Source organism: Amphiprion ocellaris, chromosome 13 (assembly GCF_022539595.1).
Source record: "Amphiprion ocellaris isolate individual 3 ecotype Okinawa chromosome 13, ASM2253959v1, whole genome shotgun sequence".
Classification (NCBI taxonomy): Eukaryota; Metazoa; Chordata; class Actinopteri; family Pomacentridae; genus Amphiprion; species Amphiprion ocellaris.
In genome coordinates, this window is record NC_072778.1 from 983,868 (window position 1) to 997,652 (window position 13,785).

The 13,785-nt window shown below is 37.2% G+C and overlaps 1 long non-coding RNA gene across 1 annotated transcript in view; it reads right to left on the bottom strand.

Moving 5' to 3' along the window:
• LOC111571120 (uncharacterized) overlaps positions 1-13,175 on the bottom strand; it is a 44,876-nt gene extending 31,701 nt beyond the window's left edge. Inside the window, exon 1 of the long non-coding RNA XR_002746334.3 lies at positions 12,790-13,175. This is a non-coding gene — a long non-coding RNA (uncharacterized LOC111571120). The remainder of the gene's footprint in view (positions 1-12,789) is intronic.
• Between the last annotated feature and the right edge of the window lie 610 nt (positions 13,176-13,785).

The following is a 13,785-nucleotide window of genomic DNA, read 5'->3' on the forward strand; positions in this document are numbered from 1 at the left end:
ACATTTCTGAGCTTCACCTGCTGTTTTCTCAGTGACAAAAACAACAAAATGTGTAGAAATCCCAACTTTTAGTTGATGCAGTTTAGTAGAAGCAGAAGCTGTCTCATTAATCTCAACCTCAATCTGAAAATTAAACTTTTAATTGTATTATCAGTTGTCTACAAAGTGCTATCTGTAAGTTCTAAAGTAGATTTATACAACGAAAAAGAAGAGAAAACATCTATTCTACAGTTTCTGTGCTGCTGCTCTTCAAAGATTTTTGGTTTTTCAGGTTAAAAAATCCCCCAAAATCTGACAAACTGGCCTCAGAAATGAATATTTATCCGCACTTCATGAAGCTTTCAGGAACATTTCCAAGATCAGAAACTGTGAAACCAAAGTGACCATATATACAAAATAAATAATAAAAACAGACGAACAATAAGAACACTAATCTAAGATTATCTACATGAATAAATTATACTTTGGATACCTGTGTTTATCTTCTTGAAGGTTTTTTTGAGTCGACATCAATTTAGGGTTCAAGACCTGAAAAGTTCAGGAACCTCCGTTAACAGCCGTTATTTCAATTTTAAATTAATCTTTTTAACCGTTTTCTCAATAAATCAATTAGTTGTTTGTTATGAAATGCATTAACACTGATGTTTTGTCCAAAAATCTTCAGTTAACTGTCAGAGAAGAGCAAAGAAATCAGAAAATATTCACATGTAACAAGCTGAAATCACAGAATTTAGACAGAGTTTTACTGAAATAGTTGTGAAATAGCTAATACTCAATCTAGTAACTGATAAATCCATTAACTGTTTCAGCTCTACAGTCCAGGTGTGTTTAGTTCAGACATTATTTTATAAATTAAGAACATGTTTAGTGTTGGTGTGAATAGCTTCTGTAAAGTGCAGATGTAGTGATATAAATTAAACAGTATTGGCTGTGGTGGTGATAATAATAATAATAATAATAATAACAATAATAATAATAATATTTAGTCACGTGGAGCTGTTGTCTGATGAGGAATTGTGTTTTTCTAGAGAAAACTAAGGTTTTAAAATGAAAATAAATCAGAATAATGGAGTTTACTGTTTGTTAAATGAAGGAAAAGGAGACGTTTTGATGGATTTTATGAAATATCATGTTTTTTTTCTCTCCTGTGAAGTTTTTAACCTGCTGTGTGCAATTTTGCTGGCCTGAACAAAGAAACATAGAAGCAGGAGTATTTCATAAGATCACCTCCTCCACACAGAATTAGAAATAACTAAAATATAAAATAAAAATAAACAAACAACATTTAAAAACTCTACAGATATCTTCAGTTATTATGGATCACAAACTATATAAATTGTACAAAAGCTGTATAGGGTGTACAAGTGTGTGGAAAAAACAAGTTTGAAGTTAAATAAAAAATAATGATGAAATATGAGACTACATCGTTTCTTAAAAGTTTTTCAAATAATCAGCATTTCATTTCTAAGTTTGTCTTTAAAAAATATAGACGTCAGAAACAAAAACACTTTGCTTCTCTGAACTAAATATGATAATTAATAAAATATAAAAAGCTGTCTGTATTTGGAAATGAATTTCATTAAGTGGTTTAGCAAATCATCTGTGTGTGAATTTAACTGCAACCAGAGTCCTGGGTTTGCATAAGCGGCGTTCATTTTTCATGAATTTGTCGTGTTTCTAAAGTTTTATTTGATGTAACAGCCAGAGAAGTCTTACATCGATTCATTAAACACATCTAAAGTTGCTGTTAGTTAAAGTTTTACGAGGGCGCATGATTAAAAAACTCCAAATGATCCTTCTGGGTGGCGGGACGAGTCCCTGCTCGTCTGTAACTTTATGCAATCCAATAAAAGACAGAAATCTGAAAATGACTCGCATTGGGTGAATCTAAATAACAATTATTCCTGCAGACATCCAGTGTGTCTCTTTATCTCGGGCTCCTTCACGCTTCTGCTGTAGGAGGAATTTAACATATTACTGGAACAGCTTTTGGTCTCTGAGATTCAGTCTGCTCCCTGTGATGTGACTTTCCAGGTAGAACAACAGAAGTCAGACAGACGGAGCTCCACATTCCCTCTAATGAAGCAGCAATAATCCTGATCTGGTTCCACAGGTGGATCCTCTGACCTCGAGTCACACGGATCACTTTCTACTTTTATGATGCAAACAGGATGAAACACCTGAACAGCAGAACGTTTTAAATCCTTACGTTCACGCTGGGCCTTTCAGCTGCATTCTGCCGTCTCTGCAGGCATCGATTCGACCAACAGCTTGTTTCTGTCCAACAGGTAACAGGCTGCTGGTTAGCTAAAGGCCGGCCCTGCACAGGAATAATTAACCAGTCCGTGCACGTCTGCGTGTCGCACGTTAGAACAGCAGAGCGTCGTGAGGAACCCGGTCCGTGGAAACAGAACACGTTGGGCCGTACTTCAGGGTTTCTGCTGCCTAATGAGCGTCTACTGAGCCTCCAGATGAAGGAGAGTTTTAACTCGTTCTCAGCCTCGGCCGACGACGGAGAGAGGAAGTAAACATTCCTGGATGTGAAGCTGATCGTCTCTCGAGGAGAGCTGGCAGCTGCAGAGCTTCCTGACAATGAAAACACGCTGCTGTCTGGAGGAGATGCTCATCATCTCACTGTTTTAGAGTGTTGGAGTGTTTATATCCAGTCCTGTAATAGCAGCAATGGGAGAAGGACTTCCTGCTTTATAGAAGGAGTGGAAATGCTTTTAAAATCAACAGTCCAATGCGCATCTCAGTTCTAGAGTCACGGCTCAGTAGAATAAATCTAAATACATCAACTTTGCAGTTAATTTTCTAAATCTTAAAAGACTCAGTGTCTAAATTAACATTTATGATTTATGTGGATTAGTGTGAAAATGCTGCTGTTTGTTAATTAAATAAATAAAATTAACCTGAGGGCAGAAACAGTCACTGTAGAAGTAAAAATATGTTAACAGATTCAGCGACTAACTGGGAATAATTCTGACTCTGAGGCGTCTCATTAAACGCTCTGAAGAAAAAAAAAAAAACGCTCTGGTGTTTCTCACTTTGTCATTTTTTTTGTCTTTTTTTGTTTTGTCCATTTTTTTCACTTTGTAATTTTTTGTATCTTTTTTTTAATTTCGTGTTGTCTCATTTTTTGTCAGTTTGGGTCAGGTTTTTGTAATATTTTGTCTTGTTTTTGTGGTTTTGATCCTCCAGTAAATCCTCTCTGGTTCAGTTCCAGGTGACTAAATGTTGTGTTACTTTGTCGACACTCTGTGATCTGGAAGTTGTAATGTGGAAATGATAAACTGAGGCTGAATGTTGCTGAAACTGAATTTATTTTTCTTCAGAAATTTCAGGTTGTTCATGATGTTTAGTGAAAAAATAATTCCTTAAATGTGAACATTTTTGCACTAAACCAAAAGAACCATTAGGAGTTGTGGTTATTTATAGGTTATTCTGCTGTGGTTTTACTGGTCCGGTTCACTGGAGATCAGACTGGACTGCATGTGGAACCTGGACTAAGATGAGTCGGACATTCCTATTATTTGGCTTTAAAAGCATTGATTTGGTATTAAGTTGGATAAAATACCAAGTGTCAAGTGTCTGATTAATCAACAGAGGATCAATGATTTTCTATTCTAATAACAGCACATTTATTTCTTCATAAACAGGTTTGATTTTTAGAAAATGGTGTTTTATGTTCCTGGAGATAAACAGAAGTAATACTGAAAATAATTACCCAAAATTCCCTCCTTTACCCAGGTGTAAAACGTGTTTTCTCTTCTGTTCCGATAAAACGACTCTTTGTGAAAAAAACTACAATCGTGCACAGAGAACACGCTGTTCTCTGTTTGACATGCATCTTTTTTTTCAACCACACGAACGCACTCCACATAATTTCCTACATTTCTCTCCACTATTCAGCCTGACAGATTTGGGTTCCTCGGAAACTTTGAGATCTCTTCCCGGAGTTTAAAAATAAAGTTTTTCAACTTTCAACAATTCTTGGCCAGAAGAAGACGAGCTCGTAACGACGGAGCCTCTGGTGGATTGAGCAGGGATGAAAAGGTTAAATAGATTTTCGGCGTTGAGCTTCCTGGAATACATTTCAGATTCACAAACACTTTCTGGCTCGGAACACAAGCCGAGGCTCTCACCACCAACCACACGTTGGCAGCTCTGCAGAAACCGGCCGCGGCCAAAAACACTGAATATTCCTGATCTGCGTCCTGCGGAGCGTCTGCAGGCTGCTGCCTACAGACTCCACCAGAACCATTACAAGACAAACACCAGGCAGCAGGAGATTTTATCGACATCCCAGAGACACATTAAGGCCGAGGCCGGAGGTCAGGGAGGCCGTCGGGTCGGAATCAGTAACCCGTCACACACTGCTGATTGATGCCAGACAGAAACCTGAACGCCCCTCCGTGACCGGACCAGCGAACGCCTCATCAGAGAAAAACCCACACAGCAGCAACTCTTCTATCTCCATCTGAAAGATACACCAGGATTGGAGGTTAGAAGTGAAGAGAGCTGACATTGGTCCTTTTCTTCAATAAGCCATACAAAAAAAGTAGGGCTGGACCTGACTATTCGGTCGTGATGGTAATATTTATTTTGCGATCCAAATATTCGGATTGCCCCCCCCCCGAACAATGTCACATGATCGGTATTCGACTCATCAATTCGTCTGTGCCCCCGTTGGACGTTACGAACACAACAGAATATTTGGATATTCGTCATTATTCAGGGCTGAATATCCGGAGCCCAGAAATTGCTATTCGGGCCAGTCCTACAAAAAAGAGAGGAGGAGAAAGACCGGCTCACTGTGGTTTCCTTCAGAGAAGTCATAGGTGTCTCGATGGCCTCCCTCACTAGCCAGCGAACGCCTCATTAGAGAGAAACCCACACGGCAACACCTGCTTTATCTCCATCTGAATGTGCTCGTTGATACGAGGATGAAGGTTAGAATTGTTGAGCGCCGACATCTGATTGGTCCTTTTCTTTAATAAGCGATGTGAAAGAGAGATGAGGAGAAAGCCCGGTGGTGAAGAGAAAAGCATCAAGGCCTCACTGTGATTTCCTTTCTCTGCTGCCGAGGAGGAGCAGCTTCTCGTTGCCGTGGCGGCGGTGGGAGTCGAGTGGAGGATGGAGAGAGAGAAAAGATGTCTGATCCCGTCCATTACCGAGGAGAAAAAGGAGCTGATAAACACTAATAATATTTATAAAACCTGTTCTGGCCTGAAAATAAGGTGACGTTTCTCTGTAGAATTCCTCTCATGTTTCAATAGCTGATGTTAACATCAGGTTGTGTTTGGTACCAGAGCAGCATGGACGTTTACAGACACATGAATTAGTACTGTAATCTGCTGCTGTTGCTCAACTAACGGTCCTCTGAAGCCACTTAAACCAATCATTACAGACTAGAGAGGCCACCAAGACTCCTATGACTTCTCTGAAGGAGAAACAGACTAGTGAGGGAGGCCACCAAGACTGCGGTTTTAATGTTATTTTCTGGTTTTGTTACAACATAAATGTGATTTCCATGTGGTCTCTCGGTTTAGATCTAACATAAATGTGGTTTAAATGTGGTTTCTGGGTTAAGATCCAATGTAAATGTAGCTTGATCTGGTTTATATCAGTGGTGGGACGCGATTAAATTTTTTTGTCTAATTACAGGCTTTGTAATTAATTAATTGCAATTAATTGCAGTTTTGTCAAATAGCAATATTTGACACAATAAGTGAAGTTTTTCAATTCAAATAAAATTGTGGTTGACAGTTGAATCAATGAATAGACATATACGTGTTTATAATTTAAAATTTATTTTAAAAAGGAAAATGGGACATATAGAAAAAAGTGATTTTGATGACTTAAAGCCTGAATTTAGTTGTTTTTTCCACTGTATGGTACATAAAATCAGCATAAGTAGTTCAAGGAGCTTCAGAAAGTTGAAAATCCAGAGATTTATTCTGTTTTCATATTTTCTGGGTCTGATAAATGGTGTCATTTTGATGGTTCTTTTTACAGGAATATCAATTTCTATTTATGTAATTTTTTTATAAACAAAAAGTTTATAATGAAGTTATTAAAAGAGATATTTTTGTTGTTTAGGTTCTTCCTCCTCCAAGGAGGCAGAGCCTCGACGGAATAAAAACTTAAACCAGAAAAATGTTTCATTTCTATTTATCTGCATTTTTCATCTGTCTGCTACATTCACAGATTACTGCAAATCTAAGAGCAATTATAGCGATTTTATTCAACATTTTAAGACTTTCTGTAAACTCAAGCCCTGTCTAGAAAAGTGGTCTATTATGGGATGGCTACACCGTTAGCCGTTAGCATGACTCGTAGCTAACGTTAGCTCTGGTGCTAACAGCAACATGTTTTACATTGAGGTGATACCGTCGGCTTGAAGTGACGCAGTGATCAGAAAACTCTTTGTTGTACAATTTGCACACAACCAGGCTTTTATCCAAGCTGCCATCGGGAAGATTTTTAAAAGGAAACTTTCTGTCCAACAAGCTCAATCTCGTCTTCCTTCACTGTTCACCAGTGCCTGACTTCACTCAGTACTTCCTGTGCTTCTTCTTCATGGCTACAGACAGACTTTAGGTTCATTACCGCCACCTACTGGGCTGGAGTGTTCATCACAGTTACTGGTGTGCCAGAAATGAGGGAACTGAGGGGGGTGCAATTAATTGCGTTATTTTCTTAAATTTATTTTCACTATAATTAATTAATCGAAATTAGCGCGTTAAAGTCCCAGCCCTAGTTTATATACAATATACATGTGGTTTTAATGTTATTTTCTGGTTTAGTTACAACATATATGCGGTTTTAATGTGGTCTCTTGGTTTATATACAACATAAATGTGGTTTTCTGGGTTTAGATCCAGTATAAATGTAATTTTAATGTGGTTTCTGGGATTAGATCAGTATAAATGCAATTTTAATTTGGTTTCTGGGATTAGATCCAGTATAAATGTGGTTTTAATGTGGTTTAATCTGGTTTATATACAACATAAATGTGGTTTTAATGTGGTCTGATCTGGTTTCGATCCAGTATAAATGTGGTTTTACTGTGGTTTCTGTGTTTTCCATCAGCAGTACAGGTTGTGTCTTCCATGCTCTCTGGGTTTAGATCCAGTATAAATGTGATTTTCTGGTTTTAGATCCAGTACAGATGTAATTTTAATGTGGCTTCTGAGTTTTTTAAGTAGTACAGGTTGCGTTTTCCATGCTCTCTGGGTTTACTGTGGTAGACAAGGTCTGTCTGTCATCTGATAAAATAAAAGCCTGAGAGTCTCGGTTCCTCTTTGAACCAGACTCGTGCACTCTCCTCGCCTTCAGACATCTGTGTGAACGACCGTTTTCATGCCGCTGTCGAGTTTATCGGGACGTTTTAACGTCTGTGTTGGGGGAAAAAAGAGCCTCTCAGCAGATCTGGCAGCTGCAGACTGAGAGGCTTTATTAGCGATAAGGGGGAGTTGTGGTCTTATTAAAACAGTTTGAGACTCAGAGAGCTGCCGGAGTGATGAAGCACTGCAGGAAGAGGAACCAGAGAGGTCACAACACCTCCTCCAGAATATTTAATTGGTATTATTTCTCCTCTCTGCCTCACGCCTGATATTTAAGACAGAAAACACTCTGCATTGCTGACGGCTGCACTGAGCTCTGTGTCTGAGCTTTCAATACTGCTTACTGCTGTTTCTCAAAGCGCTGCCAGTGACAAAAACACAAACAGAAAGTCACACAAATCTGAGAAAAGCTGCACTTAATTAGACTTAATTATTATTAGACACCAAAACGATGCCCAAACTGTTCGTTGATCAATTGATTTCAACCAATCAGAGAACAGAAAGTGATCTGTTAAAATAATAAATCAGAAAACATTTGATGGTTCCAGCTTTAATCACATGAAGGCCAATTGTTTTTCTCAGTTTTTTTATCATATCAAAATGCGACAGATTCATTAAAAAAAAGGCAGATTAAACAATTAAAGGAGGCAAATATATTATTTATTAATAAAATATTAATTAAAAAAAACAAAACTACTACAGACGGAGTGTCAAACCATCTGATATTTGACCGATATAAATGACAGAACTATTTAATACCAACATTGTTCACATATAAAACAGAATGCTGATTAATTATTGCTTCTATTAATAAGAATAGAAATAATAAAATGAGAAAGCAGACAGACTAGTGAGGGAGGCCACCAAGATGAATTATTTTTCGATATTATGTTGCAGATATTTGCTATTATCTGCAATTAAAATATTTAAATTAAAGATATAAAAAGAGTAAATAGTTTATTAAAACAGTATTTTATTCCCCGTTTTGTAAAATTAGACATCTTGAAAAATCACAAAGAATATTAATTTACTTGATAACGGTAATAAATAAATAACTAAATAAATATATAGACCAAAACTGTAATTAATGTCCGCATCAAAAATCTGTATTTTAAAAAAGCCAGTTATTTTTCGATGTTCCCTGTTTTCTTGAGTCTGACTGCTCATGCAAAATGAAACGCGATTAATATAGACTAAAAATAAATTATATTGAATTGTGATTAATCAAAATTAATCCACAGCAGCCATGTGATTAATTTCATTACAAATTGTAACTGTTTGACAGCACTAGTCAAATGATTTTTATGAATGAATGTTGTCAAAATGTTTTATATGTATGTGATTTGACAGTCAGTTATTGGTTACATGCAGATGCTAATAAAACTACCAGGTTACATCAACATATATCACACAAATTCAAGTTAGACATTATGATGTTCCAGACCATTGCTTTATAAATTATCTCTGACTGGACCTCTTTGAATTTTAGTTGGACACCCCTGCTATAATACATCATTAAGGTTATTATTAGCAGTGGAAAGTGAAAATGTTTGCAGCACTTCTTACATAGTAATGGTTCCTGTTATTCATGCATGTGCATAAATGCATGCGTGTTTCTGTTGGTAACCAAAGCTTGACCAGCCAGCTGCCAGTCATGACAACAAAGATTTGACGGGAACAAAGAACACAGCGAGTAGGAAGTTGGTTTCTCTGAGGTCGGATTTGCTTTCATCCAAACGCAGCGAGTCGCTTTGACGTAATGAGGACACGAAAACATCTCGTTAGGAACTGCCAGCTCTGATTAAACTTCATTAGCTCTCTGTTTCTCTGCTAAAATTCCTCCGCTTTCTTCTGGCTCATCCATCCACATTCCTCTGCTGGTTGCATCTTTCAACTTCAATTAGCTGTTCGTTAATGTAATTTTTAAAAATCCTGTCATAATCTTTTAGCAAAAATTCTTATAAATATTAATCTGGCATATGTGTATAATGTGCTGTTGACATTTAACTGAACTTTATTGTGAATTTCATTCACATTAGTCGACATATTGCACATTTCATTTTAATTCTTTGTAAATCACACATGATCAGTGTTTCCTGGGGTCAAATTTAAAGTCTTCACATCTATTTAATGATGTCTGATCTTTTTCGTCTACTTCTGTTGCACTAGAAGAAGCCTTTTAGAGCACTTTTCTTTCCTCTTTAACTGAATTTACTTCTCTTTCTGTAAGTTCTTTTCCATTTGGATCCACATTCCCGTCTCTACAGAGTTGAAGTCAGATCTCTATCCACCTACTCCTTGAGCCTCACACCTAAACTAATACCTTTTTTCTGCCTTCTTGTTCATATTTGTATTTCTTAGGATCAGCAGAGGAGCGTTTTTTTTTTTCATTTAAACCTGTTGAAATGCAGGTCTAAAAGGTTAAACGCAATAAATTTTAAAAAAACTGGCCGCTGTCCGAGTGATTCTCTAAGGCCAAGAGCGAACTGCTCCTCTGTAAAATAATTAGAGCGGTATATTATAAAGAGTAAAACTTGTATTCGCTCCTGAAACACTCCTGTAGGCAGGAAGCTAAAGTTCAGCAGCATCACAGTGTCGTGTCACATCGAGGAAACGCTGTAATTACTGCCGTTTTTATTAGTGATATGAGATGAGAGGATGCTGTGACCTCTGTGTGGGAGTCACCTGGCCCGGCCCTCCCTCCTGCACCAATCAGAGCACAGGGAGAACACGGCATCATAGCGGTCGGCGTGAGTAACCTCTGGGTTGACGTGGGCCGGGCAGGTCAGACTGTAGAGGCAGTAGGAGGACGGTTACATGAGCTGATTGGTAGGAGGGAGTTGTGTAACGCTGCTCTGTTAGCTGGAAGCTTCCTCACAGCGGAGGGAGATGATGGATGATGAGAACGACAGTAATGATGCTGCTGATCAGTAAATGGACCGACTGTTATTATGGTCAGTGTGATTATAATGATGGTAATAATGTTAATAAGGACAGAGACAGTGATGAAGAGGACAGCGATCGAGACAAGAAGAGATACAGACGACCGCGGAGAAAGGCTGAAATCAGCCCATCAATTAGTCAAACTAGAAAAGCACTCAGAGATTGCAGTCCTCCTCCAAGGCTTCCCATTCCCCGACATGGCATTGTCAAAAATGTATTTTTAATATTTTTCCGTTCATTCTGAACAGATTTAAGTGATTTTGGTCAATTCTTGAGTCATTTTGAGAATATGTTTGTCATTTCTGACAACTTTTGTGTAATTCTGGACAAATTGTCTGCATTTGTGGATCATTTTCAAGTCATTTATGCATGATTTTTACAGCATCTTGGACAAATTTAGCGTCATTCTGCAAATTTCCATCGTTTTAGATCATTTTTGGAAAATCTTTTGTAATTCTGGATCCTTTTCAAGTCATTTTGGAAGCATCCTGGATAACTAGAAAAGCCCTCAGAGAGTGCAGTACCCATTTCCCAAGCCGATCCATTCCCCAACATGGCATTGTCAGAAATGTAGCATTTATTTATTAGTTACTGATGATCAGAAATCATGGCACCATAGAGTGTGGCTATTTAGTTATAAGTCATTTTTAAGAAATTTCTGTTCTTTCTAAACAGATTTAAGTAATTTTGATCAATTTTTGAATCATTTTGGGAAGGTCTTTGTCACTTCTGACAACTTTTGTGTAATTCTGGACAAATTTTCTGCAATTTTGGATCATTTTCAAGTCATTTATGTAAAATAAAAAAAAACACAAACAGCGCTCTGATTTAAATCCTCAATAAACTTTAACATCTATTTAGAGTTGTGTGTTGCCAGATTACAGGAAGCAAAGTGAAAAACCAAAAACAAACAGAGGAGAAAGCAGCCTGAAATGACCTAACTGTGGTAGAATGGTAGACTTAAGTTCAGTAAAGGTTTGATAAGTTAGAAGGAACGTTTCCCAGCAGGTCTGCTAAGTCTGTGAATAAGTGGACGTCTGGTCCTCCTTAAAAAAAAAAGTTTAATCCTGGAAGGCTGCTGATGAACTTTTCCTTTTCACCTGGACGCTGCAGCCACAGCTCCCCCCTAAACATACAGTAATATTTCAGATAGTTCCATCATCCATTCATCCATCTATTCTATATTTATTATTTATCCCGTAGAGTCGTCGGAGAGCTGGAGCCCGTCCCAGTGTACACCTGGACAGGTTGGCAGTCCATCACAGGGACTGGATTCTCAATATTCATGAAGAAACTGAACCGCCACAACTTTCCACACTTCAACCGACTCACTTTACATGAATAACGATGTTAACAGACCACAGAAAATGTGGATTAAAAGCTCAGAGAAAAGAGAAAATCTGGATGAATCTGCATACAACAAGGAGCAGAGCAGCAGAGACGATCCAGGACCAGAACTCCTAGTAAGTCCTAGAAAGTTTACAGGAACCAGCTGCCAACAAGTTAATCTGGTTAAATTAAAAACCTCAAAGTGTGTGACTGGCTCATCATCATCTATTCAAAAATAAATGTCAAAATATAATAAAATAATAGTTATTTTTAAATATTTACGCTTTAAACCTGGATGCAACTGCTAACAATTCAGGTAATAAGAGGCATTTTCCATTACAGCAACTAGAATAAACACTGGAGCCACAATAACCACGAGCACATGAATTAAATATACGATGAAAACACATTTATAGTAGACATCATTGCTAATGTCCTAATACCTAATTTACAATCAACTGGATTCCAACAAGTCTCAGAAAAACAACCCATGAATTTTACACACGAGCAAACCAGAAGATATGAGGAACAATAAATAAAGTCAACAGAATTTAATTCATTTTCAATTCAATTTAGAAAGAACATTTTAAACACAGGTTGAGACAAAATAGTTTCCAACAAAGACCACGGCAAATCGCACAAACCTTATGTGTTTAAATATCATCATCACCCTACATTATTATATATTGTACAAAATTACCTACATTAAATATTAAGGTTAAGACCGTACAAGATATTATAATATTTACCTTAAATAAAAATTAAGGTTAAGAACTTCCAATATAATTTATTATAATACCTACCTTAATTAAGACCCTACAATATATTATAATTAAATTAAGATAATTATTAAAGTATTGTGTATCATAGAATTTCTGGTAAAACCCCCAGGTATATTATATACACACCACAAATGTACCTGGCTAACTAACATATATTAAGGTTAAGACCTTTCAACTTAATGAATCATTTAAATTTACCAACATGAAATAATGAGCATTATGTAAATTACAATTTGACCTTAAACGTTTAAATTTAAACTGCAATATATATAAAAAATACAATTTACTTAATTTCTTTATTAAATTATATTTTAACTGAAGTGAATTATTAATAATACTATATTATACATAATATATTAATTTAAACTGATTAGAAACAGACTCACTGGAGCAGGTTCTGGTTCAGGTTCGGGGTCTCTGGTGCAGGTTGCGGGTCTCTGGTGCAGGTTTGGGGTCTCTGGTTCAGGTTACGGGTCTCTGGTTCAGGTTGCGGGTCTCTGGTGCAGGTTTGGGGTCTCCCGTTCAGGTTCGGGGTCTCCAGCTCAAATTACGAGTCTCCGGTTCAAGGTCGGGGCCTGGTGTGGGGCGGTGGGCTCTCGGCTTCTTCCTCCCTCTGTGTCGGAGGATCCAGTTCAATCCGGTTAATCCCCAGTTAGCTAGGCTAGTTAGCTAGACGAGCTAACAGTTTCTCCTGCGTCCGTTACTATTTAACCACTCACGGTCTTCTCTCTCAGCTTTAAATTAGTGTAAAGTCTTACAGAGCTCTAATTTATTCAGAATTGTGACTTTTTAACATAATTTACACGGTAAAAACTCGCCTCACAAAGAGGCGCCGCTAGTTCAACCCGCCTCACAGCCAATCACAGCGCAGGGAAACTGACATGCCCAGCAGCGGTGCCACATGGGAATTGTAGTATCGTACCAAACTTACGTATTTTCAGGAAAATTATTCTGCAGGAGCCACAACCAAGACAACTTATAAATATTTTCTGAAAAAAACACAAATTTATCAGGCTTACCAAAACCTACATCATAAATCATATTCAAATTTGTCTACATGACATAATAAATATTATATATTTTATAACTTCACCTAAAAATCTTACATTTAAATTGAAGTATTTTTTGAGATAAGATAAGTCCTTTATTTTTCCCCACGCCAGGGGAAATTCACATTGTTATGGCAGCTTATGTAGCAATAGACGTAGTAATAGAAATAAAATAATAATAGAACAGTAGTAATAATATTTACAGTATGTACAGGGATCAGAAATGAGGATGAAATAGTACAGTATTGACACACTGTAAGACAATGCAGTATAAAGTGGCTTAAAAAAATAAGTTTAAAAAGTGCAAAGATGTAGCAGTGCAATAACGTCTAT